This window comes from Schistocerca americana, chromosome 3 (genome assembly GCF_021461395.2).
Source record: "Schistocerca americana isolate TAMUIC-IGC-003095 chromosome 3, iqSchAmer2.1, whole genome shotgun sequence".
Lineage (NCBI taxonomy): Eukaryota > Metazoa > Arthropoda > Insecta > Orthoptera > Acrididae > Schistocerca > Schistocerca americana.
The window spans coordinates 413,558,122-413,580,285 of NC_060121.1; the positions used below are offsets into that span (position 1 = coordinate 413,558,122).

The 22,164-nt window shown below is 42.6% G+C and overlaps 1 protein-coding gene and 1 pseudogene across 2 annotated transcripts in view; one reads left to right on the forward strand and one right to left on the reverse strand.

Annotated features, from left to right (window-relative positions):
* LOC124605195 (SNF-related serine/threonine-protein kinase) overlaps positions 1–22,164 on the reverse strand; it is a 313,194-nt gene that overhangs the window by 121,613 nt on the left and 169,417 nt on the right. The gene's annotated exons all lie outside the window — the stretch shown is intronic.
* Positions 15,732–15,848, forward strand: LOC124608199 (annotated as a pseudogene).

Sequence of the window (22,164 nt, forward strand, 5' to 3'; positions counted from 1 at the left end):
ACCTCATGCACGAACAGTCTAACACTGAGTGTCCTTTGAGCAATTTGGAAAGCAGAAAAGGAAATAGTTTGCCCACCTAAAAGTTCACTAAAATCTTTATCGCAAGAAGCGGACTACTGACTACTGCGAGGAGAAACGAAGATATACAAGCGAAAAATTTGCGAGTTTCCTGAAAGATGACAGTTGTGTAGCCCGACTTAACACACAGACGAGACAGAAAGCCAGATTTTGAGAATTATGGTGCTAATCGCTTAATGCCTGCAATAAGGCGCCACAGGGTTGGCGACAATCTACAGCCAGAGGAAAGACACAAAGAGATGCTTAATTAAAAACGACGTCCCGCGGGGGCGGGAGGGCGCTGCGAAACCATATGGCGGTAATATGCACGGATGACTCCATCAGCACTGCGTTTGGTGCTAATAATTAAGCTTCGTCAATTCATAATCAGCAAAAACCTTATAATATGCAAGATCTCAGCGTTCAAGTAACCTAATTGAAGGCGGCGCCGTAGGAACGATACAATACGAGTATGGTAACAGAGGTAACATACATGTTTACGCCTCTTTCGTGTGAAACCTATAAACTAACATCGCCATACCGAAAAGGAGATAGTCTTAAAAATTTCAAAATGCCTCTTTTTGTGAATCTTTAGGTGTATCACAACAAACTTTGTGATTGTTGGGGGTTTCGAATATTTAGCTGAGCTATATGTAATCTACATGCGATTTTTTTTTTGCGCATCGTCAAATTTTGTACGGAGTGAATCAAAAACTTTCGCTACAACGTATTTGTCGGTCGTCTGTACGCGCAAATATGCTGTGGCACGTTGCTCTGCGCCGGTCGTTCCTTAGCTCAGGATAACGTTGAACTATTTCCCTCATAATATTCCTGGATTAAGTAATTAAGGAATTGGGAATCAAAGGCTAGTGAATGATTTAATTAACCGTGTTGACAGTTATGCTTCCATAAATCTTGTGGTGGGGCTCCACCCTTAATTTGCTCTCTACAAAGACATTATTAAGAATCTGCTACCGCTGGCGACATGATGGGTCTCCATAGTTTCAAATATAAAAACGGTACTTGGTTCTAAGGTGCCTGCGTAACACAACGATGCAGTATCAATATTTTGTTACTTTGTATAGCCACATGAATGTACGTCTAGGATGTAATGAAACTGTCACAATGTACTCACTGCCACAGACGTGCTATATAGAATCACTTACAACGGAAAAACAAAAATAATGGTGCACCAACAGTCAAACCGCCGAAATAGAGTGAAACTGTATGCCTAAAAATATTTTTAGAGATTAATGATTGCAGAGAGACTTACAATCTATTGTGCGATTAAAATTAACTGACAGTTTACATTTCACGCGTTGGAGCTGGTTTCCTCCAATCAGAGCACTCAATGTCACGCTCGGATCGATCCCCGTTGCCAAACGGCCATATCATCTTGCCAGTTCACTTGCAATTCCTCGTCAGGAATTCTTCCTTGAGGTGTTTGGATCCCGAAACATGGGTCTGTGACTTATTTCGTATTTCACTGCACATGGCACATGACATATACAGCACTAACCAAGCACCACTGGATACTTCCGCACAAGACGCGATTCAGCGTCACATATACAGCTGTCACAATTACAGAGACCGGCTGAACTTCGCACGACACTGCTTGAGGCCTAATTTTTCAAGGCTGCAATTCATCGTCACGACTGGGTCACCAGTCATAAATGTAACTACTTATCGCAGTGTTGTGGCGTAGCGCTATTGCTGGCTTATAAACCTCACGTGTGGAAAGTCGTAGGTTCGAATCTCGTCAAATGTGGCGAAATTTTTCTTATTTCTAAATCTAATCAAAAGAGTATTAGTATTAGTTTTATTCAATTAATTGGTTTAGAAGTATTTTTTATTTCTAATTCCTTGCCACGTCATATTTATCATCGTATTGACTTTGTTATTTCCTCTCATTTTTCTTCGTATCATTCTCTTTTCGTTTTGAATCTGCCTGTGTCGCCTACAAACTGCGACCAAGGGCCAACGCCCTCGTGTGAACAGTATTAGTATAGTTTCAGGTAGCCAATGGTAGCGAGAAATTGACAGTTTGCTTTTAGCGCTGAAACTGAATTATTTCATCTTTAGTTTGCTCGTAGAGGATACAGTGCACATCACGAGGTTGTGGTTAGGTTAGGACCTGAGTTTAAATAGAGGGCTACAAATCGCTTAATCTGCCGCAGCCCAGTCATTGGTAACTTAAAATCAGCTGTCGACTACGTATGTCGCATTTCCGACATTCCTCGCGTGGCCACTTCCAGCAATGCTCCGCGATACACATCAAACAATACTTGTGAGGTGACCTGCCATGTCTGTATGTCACCGAGCAGTGGCCGGCAGACGATGTGGCAACACTATAGCGGCACGCGACAGACGTCAACCCTCAAGTAATTTTAATCGGACTGTAGTGATGTTAATATGAAGTTAAACCACCACTAAAAGAATTACTTCTTGGTATACAAAGAACTTGGATTACGCAAATACGTATTATACTTCCAGCAAAGATCGTGAAAGACGATGTTATGAGGAAAAGCTACACGAGAGAACACGGATTACGCAAATACGTGTGTACTTATAGAGAAAACCGCGAAAGACAACACAAGGGGGAAAAAAGAAAATCAAGTTTAACATCCCGTCAACAAAAAGATCATCAGACACAGAAGACAAAGTCTAACATAAGATGAGTAACGAAATCGGCCGTGCCATTTCAAACGAAATACCCTGGCATTCGCGTTATGTGAGAGCGAAACCGCTAAAAATCTAAATGTGAACGGCCAGACGGGGATTTGAACATACGTCCTTCCGAATACGGGTCCAGTATCTAATTGCTCGATTGCAAGCCTATGCAGCTCCTTCGTGATATGAAGAATGTGCAGAAGAGCATGAGGCAGATGGTTCCCGCATGTTCTCACTAGCCTCACACTGTCACTGCCATTGCCATAGCTCACTGTGGTTAGAATGGATAAAGTGACAAATGCCCCCTCACTCCCTGGACGCGACCTCCTACAATCTCTTGCTTGCCTGAATGCTGTTCATAGTTGTTACACGATGTCGCAGTAACACTGCTGGTTATTGTACATTAGACGGCCGTTTACATTAGCCGTCCTGTAGAAACAAGAATCCCCTATGTACGTAATAGAAAGATGAGTAAGACAGGCACAGACAATGTATGGTCACTGAACTGTGTCATCCTCGACAACCCGACCCTGCGCCCGTGTAGCTACGTTTCATCGCTAATCTCGTAGTATATGTACACAGCAACACAAATGAGTGGTTTAGGTTTATTAGAAAGAAAGGGAGGCAATGTTATAACGTCACATCGATAACATGGTCACTCGTGTCGGAGCACCAACTCTTAGGAACCATCATGGCATTCGTCTTAATCGGTAATAGAAACTACGGAAAGATCTGTCTGAATGGCTGAAAGTGGATTTGAATCTCGAGGCTCATGAATGAGAGCCCAGGGCGCTAACCGAGTTGAGAGAGATTAGAGCTTTAGAGAAGCTACAATTTTAGTGTACTGATACAGCTGCCCAGCGTCAAGTCTGATGGGTTCAGCCAAGAACAAGGGGCCTGCTAAGGCCAGTGAAATGCTTACACCAGTGGCAACTCCCTCCAGAAGTGCATCAACTGCAATGGCTCCCTCATTATCATCAGCGTTCTATTTGGATTGGAGAAGGATATTTTGATTTGACTAGCCTCTGCTTTTACTCCAATATTTGCTTTGACGATAGTGCATTTGACATCAACGGCATGAGATTGTAGGTCACAGTTCTTGAAGTGCCCTGGCCGGGTTTACATATCAAGAGCCTAGACCTGTTGACTTGATAAAGGAACTTTCTATAATCTTGTAATGATATACTGCAACTGTCTTGTAGTACAGGATCAAAGTTTAAGTATTACACACTACCTCCAGCTTACGCAAAATCGGTTAGTTCTTCCTGCATTAGATGCGGTCTACTGTGCGCCTTAAGAGGCTTATGGAGACACGATTTAGGTCATGGGCGGTTCCTAAGAAAACCCAAAAAAAGCGTTTTTCACTATTTTTTTGCTATCAGCAGCGAATATCTAAACTAACCACGTCCAACTGTTCAAATTTTAACGGTATATTCCCTAGGCAATTATCTACAAGAGCCAGCATCCCGTTTCCCAAATTCTTTATCCGTTATAGTGCATTACCCAGAAACATGGTGATTTGGCACCAAAACCGAGCCGCGGATGCAAAGTCAGCTATGCACGGTAAATGGTTGAAATTTTTACAATTTATTCCTACGATCCCGATCTCCAAAAACCCTGAAAATTTTCTTCATATCTTTACCCGTTTCCGAAATACAGAGGTTCAAAGGTATCCTTCTTGTCAATAAGGATACGGTGTGGGCCGGCGGTGGTGCGGGTGGACTGTTGTGGCCTGTTGTGGGGTTGTGAACCACGGAGGGCTACGGCGGGACGAAGCCTCTCCGTAGTTCCAGGGCCCCGGTTTTATACATACATACCCTTCTTGTTCACGAAAATTCCGGTGTGTAGCGAAATTGTAGTTTATGAAGTGACATAGCACAGAGAAATATGCTGTAAACTATCTCCTTTATGACATGTGGAATAATCGGGTCTACTGCCGGATGTTTGTGTCACTCTGGCACGATATTTCGGCCACGTAACTTGTTGCCTTCTTCAGGTGCTACCTGAGACTGTCTCAGGTAGCACCTGAAGAAGGCAACGAGTTACGTGGCCGAAATATTGTGCCAGAGCGACACAAACATCCGGCAGTAGACTCGACTATTCCACATTTCAAGATCTCGCCGGGAAGGGCTGAAGAGGTATATCTCCTTTATCATCAGAAGGCTTCGGGAACCCCATGTTGTAATCAAGCATATGCAAAATTTTTGTGCACATAAAATCTGGCCTGAGGTGTAAAATTAGTTTTGCGTTATTTCAATTTCGCATTAGTAAATTACACATAAGCAAGCTACCAAAATTTTACTGAACAATACAGTTCTTTTTATATGAGTGACATGCCCTCTGTGCTGTGCCAGGGTAAAAAAGGGAACTAGAGGGAAAATGCTCCTATCGGAGCACAAAAAGGCGAATATACAACTGTTTAAAAGACTTATTGAAAAGTGGATATACCAGCTACCCGATTCTTCCTTCCTCAGTACTTTTACAAAATATCCCCCAAATTTTGGCATTTAGATTATATTCGCGCTCTTTTATGCTGAGAGGCCCATTGGCAAGTGGGAAAGGGACGGAAAAGTAATAAACACTGAATGACCGTAGATAGTGATTGTAAATAGAAAAATCGAATGTGACAATGAGAGTGAGACAGAAAGAGAGAGACAGTGGCAGTGGAATATAGTTGACAGCGACAAAATGCGTAAGAACCACGGACACTGAGAGACAGTCAATGACAACGAGGAAGAGGGAGGGAGAGAGAGAGAGAGAGAGAGAGAGAGAGAGAGAGAGAGAGAGAGAGAGAGAGAGGGGGGGAGGGAGAGGGAGGGGGAGGAGGAGAGAGGGAGAGGGAGGGAGAGACAATGATAAGAGACAGTAGCAGTGGGAATGAGTGAATGACATAGCAGTAGTAGGAGAAAGCAAAAGGGAGACAGTGACAGTGAGAGGAGACATCAGTAGTACGATAGAACTTGAGGTGGTGAGACGGGAAATAGCGATAGAGAGACACAAAGAGACAATGACAATGAGTTGGACTGAATGAATGAGAACTGAAAAATGTGAGTGGATGTGTATGAGCGACTTACAGTCATGGACTATTGGTTGTGGGCGAGTTACAATTAGGGGTGCTTGTGGGAGTAGAAAAATGGCTCAAATGGCTCTGAGTACTATGGGACTTAACATCTATGGTCATCAGTCCCCTAGAACTTAGAACTACTTAAACCTAACTAACCTAAGGACAGCACACAACACCCAGCCATCACGAGGCAGAGAAAATCCCTGACCCCGACGGGAATCGAACCCGGGAACCCGGGCGTGGGAAGCGAGAACGCTACCGCACGACCACGAGATGCGGGCTGTGTGGGAGTAGAGGTGAGTTGCATGTTACTAGTGCGAGTATGTTTGCACTCCAAATTTTTTGCAAATTTTTTTAAACAAGCTGAGGAAGGTAGAAAAGGCAGCAGATAACCCACTTTTAAGTCAGAGTCTTTTAATAAAACAGTAGCATATTCGCTTTTTTTTTGCTCCGATAAAAGCTTTTTTCCTCTGGTCGTATATTTATCCACATTTTATGGTAGCTGCTATTCGTTACACAATGTGTCAATTTTGTTCAAGTGTTCCTGCAATTCCATACGATCGTCCTACTAGGGAACTTTGCTGCACACAAAAAAAATGGCTCTGAGCACTATGGGACTTAACTTCTAAGGTCATCAATCCCCTAGAACTTAGAATTACTTACACCTAACTAACCTAAGAACATGACACACATCCATGCCCGAGGCAGGATTCGAACCTGCGACCGTAGCGGTCGCGTGATTACAGACTGTAGTGCCTAGAACCGCTCGGCCACCCCTTGCTGCACACAATTGTATCGTCAACGAACAATCTAAAAGTGCTGCTGATCATACCTGATCAGGCTTCCTTGTGGCACACCCTACGTTACTTTCGTTCTGTGAAACATTCGCCGCCCAGTACAACGTTATGGATTCTATTACTCAAATATTCCTCGAGCGAATAACAGATTTGCGAAACCACTCCGGTATGGCAGTTTCTTGGTTATTAGTTGACAGGGTGGTACAATGTCTAACGCCGTTCTGAACTTTTTGTATTCCTAAGGGCCTGCACCGTAGTAAATACCTTGTGAAGACATTTTATATATGTCGTTACTCTATGAAGCTTTATGCAGGAGTCGTACAATTAGGGGAAACCTTATTCCGGCTGCAGAAATATTTGACAGCTACAACGTCAATGATGTATACAAGTAAGTACTGATCGCACACTTTTACTTGGCTCCTGGGAGAAGGTTGCGCGGAACGGAAGCTTATGACAGGCTCGTAGGACACTGGCTGCTGTGACAAGCTCCGCCCCGTCTTCCCAACACAGCTAGCTTGTAGCGCACAAGAGAAACGAACTGTAATGGATTACTGCGTCACAAAAGTGACACAAATGTTTGTGGCGAGTCGCTCATTTGTGAATAATATTAATCATTACGCCCGATAACGCAAACGGATCAACACTGAATTCACAACAAGTACTTATTGTTACTGCGAAAAATATTGTTACGTAGCTACGGTTGGCAACGAACGTAAACATTCCTGAACGGCACGAAGTTAGGTCGTTTCCCTCAATCACAGATGACTCAAGTAAAAATGTGCGTCCAGTACTCGACACGCATTATAGACCGATCATACAGGGTGAGCACAAAGTCTTGCCCTGATTATAACTATTTATTACAGAATAACCGTTTGAAATAATAATTTACATTTCATGCCGTTACATATTTCAGTGTTACTAGTTTTTTTTTAATACCACTTACGTTAGTAAACCTCAACGTGTGCTCCCCTGGTAGCTAGGTGAATGTCGAGGCGGTATTCCAGTTCCCGCCAGGTGTTTCGTAACGTGTGTTCTGTCACAGTACCCACAGCAGCTTGTATCCTAGCCTTCAGTTCATCGACGTCAACAACTGGTGTGACGAAGACTATCCTTGATATAGACCCAGAAAAAAATGTCAAGGGGCGTAATGTCCGAATTGGTGGATTTGAAGGAACAGTCTAACACCCTGGCCACCCCGCTCTCCAGACATTATGCCCCTTGACTTTTTTTTCTGGGGCTATATCAAGGACAGTCTTCGTCACACCAGTTGCTGACGTCGACGAACTGAAGGCTAGGATACAAGCTGCTGTGGGTACTATACAGAACACAGGTTACGAAACACCTAGCGGGAACTGGAATATCGCCTCGCCATTCTCCGAGCTACCAAGGGAGCACACGTTGAGGTTTACTAACTTCAGCGGTCTTACAAAAATCTAGTACCACTAACCCATGTAACGGCATAAAATGTAACTTATTATGTCAAACGGTTTTCTGTTATAAATTTTTAATATCAGGGCAAGACTCTGTGCTCACCCTGTATTTGTAACTAAAAACTGCATGTACTAATAGCGCTATATAACTACAGTTCGCTTGAAAATAGTGCAGACGAAGCAAGCTTATCGCCTAACTGTACTACTATTGAATGAAGCTTCATAAAACACCATCGTCCTAGTATAATAATATTTGTAAAATGCCTTTCGGAACTGTTGGAGACCTTTTCATCTGCGTCTGTTGTTCGCAAGACGTGCCCCATTAAATCGAGCTGTGTCTCTCAGGAGTGGTGCGAATGGCAATATTTCGCGCGAGAGCCGCAAGGCGGCGCGGGACAAGGAAGCCGGCGGGGCCCGCGACAGAGGCGGACAGCGGACAGGCGCCGGCTAATTCTGTACGCCGGGTCGCGGGAATCTTAATTCTTCAGATACCCAACGGCGCGCCCGACGCTAAAATTAGACAACCCGCCGCCGGCGCGCCGCCTCTCGCCGTGCAATTCTCCTACCAAACACGGCCGCTCCGACGCGCAAATCTCAAAATACTGAAGCTTCGCTCACGAGTTCAGTCCAGAGAGCAAATATCTTAATTTGTATACTGCACGCATGATTAGTGTCAGCCCTTTGCTCATTGTCAGATCATCACGACGTCAAACATCTGATGCAATGAATCTTGTCACAATACCGTGCGCAAGTTGCATGTTTTCTGCTCGCGTATCATGTCATTTCTGGAAACTCAGAATCTACTCTGTAGGAATCAACGTGGATTCCGGAAACAGCGATCGTGTGAGACCCAACTCGCTTTATTTGTTCATGAGACCCAGTAAATATTAGAAATAGGCTCCGAGGTAGATGACATTTTCCTTGACTTCCGGAAGGCGTCCGATACAGTTCCGCACTGTCGCCTGATGAGCAAAGTAACAGCCTCCGGAATGTGGCTGGATTGAAGAGTTTTTAGCAAACAGAACACAGCATGTTGTTCTCAATGGAGAGACGTCTACAGACGTTAAAGTAATCTCTCGCATGCCACAGGGGAGTGTTATGAGACCATTGCTTTTCACAATATATGTAAATGACCTAGTAGATAGTGTCGGAAGTTCCATGCGGCTTTTCGCGGATGATGCTGTAGTATGCAGGGAAGTTGTAGCATTAGAAAATTGCAGCGAAATGCAGGAAGATGTGCAGCGGATAGGCACTTGGTGCAGGGAGTGGCAACTGACCCTTAACATAGATAAATGTAATGTATTGCGAATACATAGTAAGAAGGATCCTTTATTGTATGATTATATGATAGCGCAACAAACACTGGTAGCAGTTACTTCTGTAAAATATCTGGGAGTATGCGTACGGAACGATTTGAAGTGGAATGATCATATAAAAATAACTGTTGGTAAGGCGGGTGCCATGTTGAGATTCATTGGGAGAGTCCTTAGAAAATGTAGTCCATCAACAAAGGAGGTGGCTTGCAAAACACTCGTTCAATCTATACTTGAGTATTGCTCATCAGTGTGGGATCCGCACCAGGTCGGGTTGACAGAGGAGATAGAGAAGATCCAAAGAAAAGCGGCGCGTTTCGTCACAGGGATATTTGTTAAGCGCGACAGCGTTACAGAGATGTTTAGCAAACTCAAGTGGCAGGCTCTGCAAGAGAGGCGCTCTGCATCGCCATGTAGCTTGCTGTCCAGGTTTCGATAGGGTGCGTTTCTGGATGAGGTATCGAATATATTGCTTCCCCCTACTTATACCTCCCGAGGAGATCATGAATGTAATATTCGAGAGATTCGAGCGCGCACGGAGGCTTTCCGGCAGTCGTTCTTCCCCGCGAACCATACGCGACTGAAACAGGAAAGGGAGGTAATGACAGTGGCACATAAAGTGCCTTCCACCACACACCATTGGGTGGCTTGCGGAGTATAAATGTAGATGTACTAATACTCAATAGCATTTCGAGCTCACCTTCAAATGGTGCGCACTTTGGAAGTATGCTGCACACAATCCCATCAATACGAAAGTTGTTGTTTGAGATTATAACTGAGGTCGGCTTTATGATAAACAATGATAAAAATTACCTTCCTTCGGTCAAGTGTCATACCTGGACAAAATTTTGAACTGACAAGATTTTCACTTTCGACTCGATAAAGGCAAGTCTTCCGGTCAGCTTTCTTACACAATTAGCTGATGAAATAGTTCCATTTTTAGCAACCATATACAATCGTTCGCTCGACGAAATACCCGCACCTAAAATTGGAAAACTGCACAGGTCACACCAATACACAAGAAAGAAAATCCAATTACTCCACTGAATTGTAGAAAATTTTCCGTAGGATTTTGGAACATATACTGGGTTCGAAAATTCTGAGTTGCCTCGAAGAAAACGATCTAAATGACAAAGCAGGAACGAAATCCGAAAATATATTTCTTGGGAAACACAACTCGCTCGCATGCGTCAACGAGTGCTATCGACAGAGTTGATACAGTATTTCTAGATTTCCAGGAGGCTTTTTTTTTTTCACCGTTCGTCGCAAGCGACTTCAAATAAAATTTCTTGGCTGTGGAGCATGGTCTCAGTTGTGTCAGTGCACTCTCGATTTCCTGTCAGAAAGGTACAACTTGTAGTAACTGTCGGGAAGCCATCGAGTGAAACAAAAGTGACATCTGGCGTTCCTCAAGGAAGTGTCACAGGTTCTCATAATCTATATACAGCTCTTCGGAGACAATCTGAGTAGCCCTTATAGACTGTTTGCAGATGATGCTGTCATTTACCGTCTAGCAAACGGATCTGAAGATAAAAATAATAAAAGCATTTAGACATGATACCTGCACGGTACGAAAATTGGTAACTGACGGTGGGACACTGGTACATCACATAAATGTAAGGGTTGCCGAGTCACAGAAATAGCTGTGCGTTACAATACGAACTTACATTGGAACCAGCACACAGAAAATGCTGTGGGTAAGGCGAAACCAATATTGTGTTTTACTGGTAGAATACTGAGTAAACGCAACACATCTACTAAAAGAGACTGCCTAAATTACAGTAGTCCGATTGTTCTGGATCATTGCTGCGCGGTATGAGATCATTATCAGGTAAGACTGGCGGAGGACATTGAAAAAATTCAAAGGAGGTCAGCTCCTCATTCCACTTCTGTTCCACTCCCATATAGAGCGAGGAAAAAATAACTGATGTATACCTCAGTACGGCTGTAATTTCTCGTATCTGGAAGTATTTAGTTTTTCTCAGTAATTAGTGTAGCCCGAATATCTATTCTCTACCAAACCATGCACTATCATAATTATGTCATAACATGCACAAAATAAGCAAGGAAAAAAGAGTAATACGTGGAATCAAAATTTAGTCTTGCGATGAACCTGATGGCATGCTGTACCCGCATTAAACTTTCTCTGGAAAAAAATGGCACGCAGTTGGAATGGTTCGCCATCCCTGTCATAGGAAATATCGTTACGGCAATTCGTATAATTACTATCCCATGTTAACTGCTAAACGTACACAGCAGAACCAAACGCGTATCCTTGTACAACAGTTGCTGTGTCCAGTTTGGCATCAAAGTTACAAATTACCGTCAGTAAGTCTACACAAGTCAAAAGAGTACACAACCATAGATGTTTGTTATGAAGAACAAACCAAAGCAGAGATGCAAAAAATGGTTATTCATGTCGCAGTAACATTAGACATAAGAACAGGACGAAAGTTTTAGGATAAAATTGCAACTCAGTTGTAAAAGAGCACAATGAAAAAAAAAGTAACACCTCAGACCCAGCGTAATAATAATATAGAATAGAATGGCATATACATGCAGTTAAAAAAAGGGGTGTGAGAGTAGCATAATTTTTTTTTACAAAAATACATCAATGAAGCACGCGCTAACATCAAACGGTGTAATTTCTAAAAGTAACAGTTCAATCATCACATATAATATTTCACATGCTAAATTTCGTGCATTTATATTTGTTTCATGTTTCGTTTGGATGTATACAGATATCGTAATGATGGTTTAAATCGAAATCGGTAGTTATAATGAAGACAATTACAAATCACAGCAAAATGCATTTCAAAAATGCTTTATACCAGCTGTAGAAAGGTTTTTATACTAGCTGCACGGAGGAGTACTTGCCGCCATATACTAACGGCTGAACAACTCGTTAGCTTACACACACACACACACACACGCACACGCACACGCACACGCACACGCACACGTCACCTACTGCTTGAAAAGAGCACAATAGACGAAACTGGCCAATAGCCTAAGACATATAATAACTGAAATGTCATTTCAGACAGAAATAGCGTAAAAGCTTAAATGGCAATCTGACTGCATCCGATATACGTGGCACATTTCAGCAAGAGCAGCATCGAAATGTCACCAGTTATTTATAACCGAAACTCAACTAAATGAAGAATTCTGAGAATGACATGTTAGCTGCCTCAGACGCTTTATAGCGCCAGGTTGGTAGTTCGGTAATTATCTCCGGAGTTTTACAGCTCTGGATGTTAAATAACACGTTAGTAACACACCTCGTATATACTATACGACGAGAACGTTTCGCAGTTCTAGGTACCTTTGTTGCGAAATTTATTAACTAATAGTACTAACTAAAAAAACTACTCCCAATCACAGTCCAACCCAAATTAAGAACAGATATGGTGAGCAAAATTCTTTACAGACGAATGGAAAAACTAGTAGAAGCCGACCTCGGGGAAGATCAGTTTGGATCCGTAGAAACACTGGAACACGTGAGGCAATACTGACCTTACGACTTATCTTAGAAGAAAGATTAAGGAAAGGCAAACCTACGTTTCTAGCATTTGTAGACTTAGAGAAAGCTTTTGACAATGTTGACTGGAATACTCTCTTTCAAATTCTAAAGGTGGCTGGGGTAAAATACAGGGAGCGAAAGGCTATTTACAATTTGTGCAGAAACCAGATGGCAGTTATAAGAGTCGAGGGACATGAAAGGGAAGCAGTGGTTGGGAAGGGAGTAAGACAGGGTTGTAGCCTCTCCCCGATGTTATTCAATCTGTGTATTGAGCAAGCAGTAAAGGAAACAAAAGAAAAATTCGGAGTAGGTATTAAAATCCATGGAGAAGAAATAAAAACTTTGAGGTTCCCCGATGACATTGTAATTCTGGCAGAGACAGCAAAGGACCTGGAAGAGCAGTTGAACGGAATGCAGAATGTCTTGAAAGGAGGATATAAGATGAACAACAACAAACGCAAAACGAGGATAATGGAATGTAGTCGAATTAAGTCGGGTGATGCTGAGGGAATTAGATTAGGAAATGAGACACTTAAAGTAGTAAAGGAGTTTTGCTATTTGGGGAGCAAAATAACTTATGATGGTCGAAGTAGAGAGGATATAAAATGTAGACTGCCAATGGCAAGGAAAGCGTTTCTGAAGACGAGAAATTTGTTAACATCGAGTATAGATTTAAGTGTCAGGAAGTCGTTTCTGAAAGTATTTGTATGGAGTGTAGCCATGTATGGAAGTGAAACATGGACGATAAATAGTTTGGACTAGAAGAGAATAGAAGCTTTCGAAATGTGGTGCTACAGAAGAATGCTGAAGATTAGATGGGTAGATCACATAACTAATGAGGAGGTATTGAATAGGATTGGGGAGAAGAGAAGTTTGTGGCACAACTTGACCAGAAGAAGGGATCGGTTGGTAGGACATGTTCTGAGGCATCAAGGGATCACCAATTTAGTATTGGAGGGCAGCGTGGAGGGTAAAAATCGTAGAGGGAGACCAAGAGATGAATACACTAAGGAGATTCAGAAGGATGTAGGTTGCAGTAGGTACTGGGAGATGAAGAGGCTTGCACAGGATAGAGTAGCATGGAGAACTGCATCAAACCAGTCTCAGGACTGAAGACCACAACAACAACAACAACATGGTGAGCAATTGTACTCTACTAGAGCTATAATTAAAACATCACAGGATTTCGACAATGAATATTTACTGGAACGCTCCACTCTACCCGCCGCACAGCCGCGTGCGTTAGCACGCCGCTTCCGGGATTCAGGGAGTGGTGCCGGTCGGTTATCGATCCGCCGGGCGATATACGCCGGTGTGTCGGCCAACGAGGATGTGGATTTTAGGCGGTTTCTCGGATCCTACTTGATGAATACCGGACTCAGTTATATGATTAGCAGACACTTAGGAAACGTTCACACACTCTCAAATGGGATAAAGTTAGACGCACACAGATGGAGTACACATACTCCGCCTTGGGGGGGGGGGGGGGGGGGGGGGGGGGGGGCAGGAAGGCCTTTCGTTCACCCTCTACTACCAACATTGTCGAATCGAAGAATCAACATGCTGAATCCGTGAAGATACGGGATGAAGGCCAGGAAAAAGAAACGGAATGCTTCATTCTACCTGAGAATCACTATGGTTCTCTGAACACCACATACTGTTCCTGGAAACTTCTACACAGTACTTGAAGTTAAAGAAAAAAATAAACTGACAAAGTGCTGCTGCAGGAATCTGTCATTCGATAATCATTTAAAGGGGGAAGAAGACATTCAGTCACCCTCCCCTCCTCCTTGCTGGTGGTAACCAGGCTGTGTGTTAAATTTGTCTCCTACTTCACGACCAATTCGGAACAAGGCCTTGCAAATATAACTGTGTGTGAACTAAGACAAAATGGCATATTGGTCAATGGAAAATAAAACGAAAAAGAAAGAAAAGAATATTATGGTTTACCATCCCGTCGACGATGAAATCATTTGACACGCAAAGAAACTCGACGGGAAAAGTATGGGGAAAGAAATAAACCACGTCTTACGAGATTTCGGGAAACCACGGAAACTATAAATTAAGGCGCAGCTCTGGCAAAGCTGTTTCCTCGAATGGAGCCAGTAAAAATGGTAACTGGTAAATAAGAACATAGGAGCAATTGGTGCAGTGTTTCAAGAAGTGAGGAATATGTTGTATTCTGAATCAACAGGCGGTCAGGAAATTTAACGGGATCCGCCGCCCCATTTATGTTTGATATCAACGTGAATCAGCATAAAATATGTTGGCGGAGGTAGAGAAGCACGCACAGTGCCAGCGTGCAAAATTGCGCACTCGAAACTCCACAGTGACATTTACTTTTGTGATTTAACATTCGAGAGAGCAATGCATTCTGTATTCCTAAAACGATAATGCCTTTTGTCTTCATTGGTATCTACTACATGTTTAGAGAAGTTCTAACAGTAGTTGCTTTCTTTTTGCTATTAAAAATCGTAAAACCAATGTACACACTTTAATCTTGATTATGTAGGATAGCAGATAAGGAGCTGTAGTTTATCTTCGGCGTATTGTGTTTCGTGGCAGTCTGGCATTCAGGCGATGAGAGAATTATCTGAGCTCTGAATCAGGCTTTCAGGATTTATCTGGTTGTCACTGAGTGTTCCGAGAAATTTTCGGATTACATCATACAGCGAAAAGTATCTGAACCCTTCTGCCCTATTTTAATTGGAAACTTCACTTGTAAATCGTTTTCACTCTTATGCTTACCTCATAACACGTTACAGACAGCTAAGTTGTAGCATTCCACGGGAGAAAGTTTTCTTGTTGTAGCACAGAAAAACTGAAAAGTTCTTATAAAATGAAGACACTATTTAGCGTGGGATAATCAATAACGTCGGCAACGGCCTTGCCGCAGTGGATACACCGGTTCCCGTCAGATCACCGAAGTTAAGCGCTGTCGGGCGTGGCTGGCTCTTGGATGGGTGACCATCCGGTCGACATGCGCTGTTGCCATTTTTCGGGGTGCACTCAGCCAACTATGCCAACTGAGGAGCTACTCGACCGAATAGTAGCGGCTCCGGTCAAAGAAAACCATCATAACAACCGGGAGAGCTGTGTGCTGACCACACGCACCTCATATCCGTACCTCATATCCGTACCTCATATCCGTATCCTCTGCTGAGGATGACACGGCGGTCGGATAGTCCCGATGGGCCACTTGTGGCCTGGAGACGTAGTGTACAATCAATAGCGTCAATAGAGCAGTATTATGTTAATTTCTGTAATTAGTTTTCGTCCAAAGACAGGCAATGAAGGGAAATTTTAGTTTACGTGCCAGCCGCTTCTTAATTCTTATTAGTTCTCCGTATCGTACCACGTATATAACTTGAATAAGCCTATGAAGCCTTTTTCGCATAAGTTTTATCAATGACTATATTTGGCAAGGTTTCCAAATACATGTAGAATAAGTCCAGCTTTAAACTCTTATTCCTCAATCAGTATTCTTGTCAACAAATCATACTCCAAAGTGATACAGAATACTTTGCCTAAAAATGAAATAACACAGCACAGTTTCATATTAATATTTTTACTACACTGTAACATTAAACGTTATTGAGCTTGACCGAAGGGACGATCTCTGTCACTCTGAGAAATGAATTCTTTATTTCAGAAGAATAATCTAAGATAGCGTTCACCACTTGAGATGTGACTTAAGTTGTCGATAACTTAATGGGAATTTCTGAAGATGGTGAATATGCAGAGTAGCAATCTGAAACGATTCTACACCCTTGGAGAAAAATCACAAGATGACGAACGAAGCAGGACACAAGAAACAGACTCTCATTTTGAAAGAGTACACTTGTCACTACGGAAACACGCCTAGTGTCAGACAGGTCGTAATTTGAGAAGGCAATTAATATCAACGCACGTCTGGAGCACAGCTAGGCAGCGAAATGAATCTTGGACTTCGGGAAAGTCGGAAAAGAAGAGCATGAAAGTGTTTCAAATGCGATGTTACAGAAGGATGCAGCAAAGTTAGTATACCAGTAAGATTAACAATCAGGAGGCTTTCCGTAGAATAGGTGAGGAAAGGAAAATGTTTCACTAGAAGAAGTGACAGGATGACAGGGCATGGTTGAGGCATCAGGGAATAAGTAGCATGCTATTACACGTAGCTGCAGACAGAAAAATTGTGGAGGAAAACAGAAACTGGAATATATCCAACAGATAATTGAGGGCGTTGGGCGTCAAGTGCTGCTCTGAGATAAAGGGAGTAGCACAGGAAAGGAAATAGTGGTGGTTGCATCCAATTAGCCAAAAGACTGAGGAGAAAAAGAGAGATGCTACCTGCAGCAAGGAATCACTGAATCCATCTAATGCAAGCGAACTTAAATAGCCAGAGTGAGTGTTCGACTGGACCACAGATTTGAAAAAGTTAACTACAATTGTAAGGTGGATATAATTTCGCACCTTACAAGCACTCCGTCTACATACTTTGCCGTGATTTACAACCGGAATTAGGCATCATTTGATAGGTTGTACATCGTATATATGAATATTTAAAGAAGACTGACATTGCACTTATACCCTGTAAATAGTTGTTAACGCTTATTGCATGAAAGGTGACGGAGTGTCTTTATTATCAAAACGGCGTAATGAATGATTGCCTATACTAGTACAGGTTGGAACGCCACTGGAAATGAAACGACAAGCATAACTCAACCCTGGGTGGAAAAGCCCGCACAGGTGTGTTGGTCCTGCTTGACACAGGAAGTAACCCAAGGCGGACGGTCGGAGCACCTGAGCGCTGAAGCACAATACAGCGGCGGCCGGCCGAATTGTAGCGGGTCCGGAAGGATAACCGGATAATACTTCGGAAACTCTGGAAATCTTGGACGTAGCAGAGAGGATTGAGGAGGAAGCGTGGCCTCGCAGGCTGGGTTATTTCCGAGGATTTTTACTCTGAGAAGCGTACCATTGTATGTATTCCTAATTAACGGGGACAGGTATTTCCTCGCAAACTTTCCGCCCTGGTCGATAAAAGACTAAAATATGGTTGGTCGGTGTTCGGAAGAATCTGTAGAGAGGGAGAATATTCCATGGTTTAGAGAATATGATTCGCTTTCTGCAGTTACAAGGGAGGGGAGCCGAGCTTTGCTGGAAAGCCAGCGGTGGAGAAAAAGCAGTCTTCCGTTTTGAGCGCCCGTGTTTGACAGCCGCACAGTATCAGCTTTTGTTGGTACAGACGGACTTGCTGTCTTTTCTCTCAGGAAATTTTATAGTTAGAACAGTTGAGCACTGTACTGTTGCAAATTTATACGATTCTGGACTTCGCCTCCGGGTAGGGAGTCGTCGTTGAGAACGCAGGGTTCAGTGATTGAGAGCACTTCTTCTGCCTATACTAACGTTGAGACGTTATCTGAACTCCGTCCTTGAGGCTGGGAGTTCGCGTTTCTCGTCTGTAGAACACAGAGAGGAGAAATAAATGTAAATGTCGTGTGACTAGGGCCTCTCGTCGGGTAGACCGTTCGCCGGGTGCATGTCTTTCGATTTGACGCCACTTCGGGGACTTGCGCGTCGAAGAGAGGAGAAAACAGCATTAGAGTATACTAGTCCGAGGACCGCCTTCTGCCATTCTAGTGTTTGAAAGAGTTTATTTTGTGGCTGGAGTTCTTCCATCGTCGCAGACGTGTACGAGAACCATCAGTCCGATGCACCGGGACGCAGTACATACGGTGATATTGCTAATTGCTTCGGCTTATTAGGGCTACAAAGCTAAACAGCTGTGATCACGTAAATTTTATATCCGCTGAGGTTGCAGACCACTATAGATCATCTATGAAAGTAGTGTCTTCTAGAGTTTGGTACATAGGTGACGTCACTTCTCATGTTATTTATATTAGATCGCGTAGCCATAAAAAGGGGCAGATTTGGGCAATTGATCAATCACATTAGTTACGAAATCTATTTTTATCTATTTATGTCTATTGGACATTGATATATAAACATTTTTAATATATAAAGGGGTTTTAATCCACAATAAATGTATAAGCAGAAACAGCATTTTTCATTTGTAGTTACTAGTTCCCTTAATTATTCATTTATGTTGATGTTTTAATTTATATCTTAAAGAGCAAGAAGGAGGAGATAATATCGCCATGAAGAGATCCTAAGATCTGCTTCAGGGGGTAGTCAGACAGGACCAAATCTTCATTTTTGCGTTAAGTATTTTCCGTCACGCACATTCATTTTACACCCGCCTGGAGTAGCATCTTGGACAATACGTTATCCTTGACCCGCTCATCATCATAAACTAATGTCGTATTGCATGAATGGCGGGGGGACCCGCAAGGGTAGGTTCACCCTCTCATCATCGTGTACTACGAGCTTAAGCGAGGACATCCCCGACACTACCTAGTTTCTATAGGACATACAGTATTTTTAGCGACAATTAATTTTAGCTGTGAAGTCGTATCGAAGCCGCAAAATGTAAAATCATTTCCGAAGACATGATTAGCATGTACCAAAACTTACTGTATGAGTATGTTATTAAAACCGTTAGTCACATTTGACATCACGCATTGAGAACATACTAAACACAACATTAATATCTCTATCGTTCTTGCTTTCAGTAGAATAGGCAGCATTTGCATTCCTAACAGAACAACCTCAGCTATGCTGGCACTTAGTCGTAATTTACTCAAGTTGATTACTGCCATAATTATTGACATACGTGTATGCGATATCAGCAGTTTAGAAACGGAGGCGTCCGGCAAATGCTTTAAATTCTAACAATAGCAGTGTATTTATAATGGATGACTTAGCTCTACAGACGATACTACATCAACAAGTAAAACTAAAATCTGAGCTTCACAACAGTGTACTAAAAGAAGCGCCCAAAGGATTGTCATTACAACACTATAGATGGAGATAGTCTTCTTACACGGTCCCCAATTTATCGCGCATTGTGTAGATGCACTCATCAAGGTCATCTCTGGCCATAAAACCTTGGGGGGTCGCGGTGATATTAAAGGGAGTCGCGAAACAGCTTGCACTTTTCTCACATGATATACTGCGAACTATGGACGAAGGGCAGTAAGCAGATTACATATTTCTATATTTCCGAAAAGCATTCGACACTGTGCCCTACTGCAGACTGTTAACGTAGGTACGTGCATATGGAATAGGCTCCCTGATATGTGACTGGATCGAAGGTTTCTTATGTAACAGAACGCTCTGTATTGTCCTCGGCGGAGAGTGTTCGTTGTAGAAAGGGGTAACACCTGGAGTGCCCGAGGGAAATGTGATACGACCGTTGCTCAAATGGCTCTGAGCCCTATGGGATTTAACATCCGAGGTCATCAGTCCCCTAGACTTAGAACTACTTAAACCTAACTAACCTAAGGACATCACATACATCCATACCCGAGGCAGGATTTGACCTGCGACCGTAGCAGCAGCGCGGTTCCGGACTGGAGCGCCTAGAACCGGTCATCCACAACGGACGGCACGACCGTTGCTATTTTCTATATACATAAATGGTCTGGCGGACATGGTGGGCAGAAATCTGCGGTTGTGCGCTAATGTTATATAGTGTACAAGAAGGTGTCGAAGATAAGTGACTGATGGTTGATACAAGATGACCTAGACAAAATTTCTAGTTGGTTCTTAACATGGCAGTTGGTTCTTAACATAGAAAAACGTAAGTTAATGTAGAGGAGTAGGAAAAACAAACCCCTAATGTTCGGATACAGCATCAGAAGTGCCCTGCTTGACACGGTCACGTCGGTTAAATATCTGGGCGCAACTTTGTGAAGCGATATGAACTGGAACAAGCATGTGTGAACTGGAACAAGTATATGTGAACTGTGGTAGAGAAGGCGAATGGTGTACTTCTGTTCATTGGGAGAATTTAAGGAAAGTGTAGTTCGTCTGTAAAGGAGATCGCATATAGGACTCCTTAGCGACCTATTCCTGAGTGCTACTCGAGTTTTTGGGATCCGCACGACGTCGGATTGAAATCAGACATTGAAGCAATTCAAAGGCGAACTGCCAGATTTGTTACCGATAGGTTAAATCAGCATGTAAGTGTTAAGGGTAGGCTTCGGGAGCTCAAATGAGAATTCCTGAAGGGAAGAAGACATTCATTTCGAAGAATACAACTGAGAAAGTTTAGAAAACCGGCATTTGAAGCTGACTGCAGAACAATCCCACTGCCGCCAACATACATTTCACGTAGGACCTCGAAGATATGATACGAGGAATTAGGTCTCGCAAGGAGGCATGTAGACAGTCCGTTTTTCCCTCACGCTGTATGGAACTGGAATAGGAAAGGAAATAACTACTTGTGGTACAGGGTACCCTCCACCACCCACCGTACGGTGGCGATGTAGATTTTACAAGATAAAATCATTATAAACAATTTACTTATAATAGGTGCACATGAGAAGAAATAAATTAATGTGATGGTTTCATTTGTTTTTTATTTAAAAGTTGCTACACACGGGTATCTAAAAAGTATCTGCATGCGTGTATCTACGGTATGAGACACGAAAGCAAACTGTTTTCGAGTGGTAAAAGACAATTCGTATATCTAATTTTTAGCACAACCATAGACGAAAAGCTCTTTTCACAGAGAGAAGACCTGGGGAATGGTATTAATATTTTCAGTGCTTCTGAGACTAAATATCCATATTTATTTCGGCGAGCAAGCCCAAATGTATTTAAAGCTTCAGATGTAAATTGCAATAGTAGCGTTTCCAAGATAAGACAGTTCGATCAGCTGGTCGTGAGTGAATCTCAACCGTAAACTTAGCAGCGCTATAAGAAACTGAAACAAATTAAGTTTCACGGTTGACCGCACGCTAAAACAAAAGCAACAGACGCACGCTTCGCATAGAAAATTATGTGAAGCTGTGCGATTGCAAGTGCCTCTTTTACAGGCTACGGCTGCCAGCACGACTTGTACAATCGCATCCATGTAGACTTTCAAACATGCTCTCACTGCAAACAGTATAGCAGACCAAATTACAAAGAAGAAGTACACATCAAGTTAGAACTTGTAAAATGCTCGTGTACGTACAAATCATACATGCATCTTCATATCCGTCACTATAAACGCAGCTACATACAATAATAGTCGTATTACATTTTTTATAATATCGGTATTTTCTTAATGAATAAAATTAATGCAACATGTTTATATAATTTTAAATATTTTCTTACATTTACAATTAAATTCAAAATTCAATTAGTAATAGTAAAGTTTACTGTTGTTATTCCTTTGTGTGGGAGGGGGGGACGGGCGAGAGATCGTGAAACATTAATT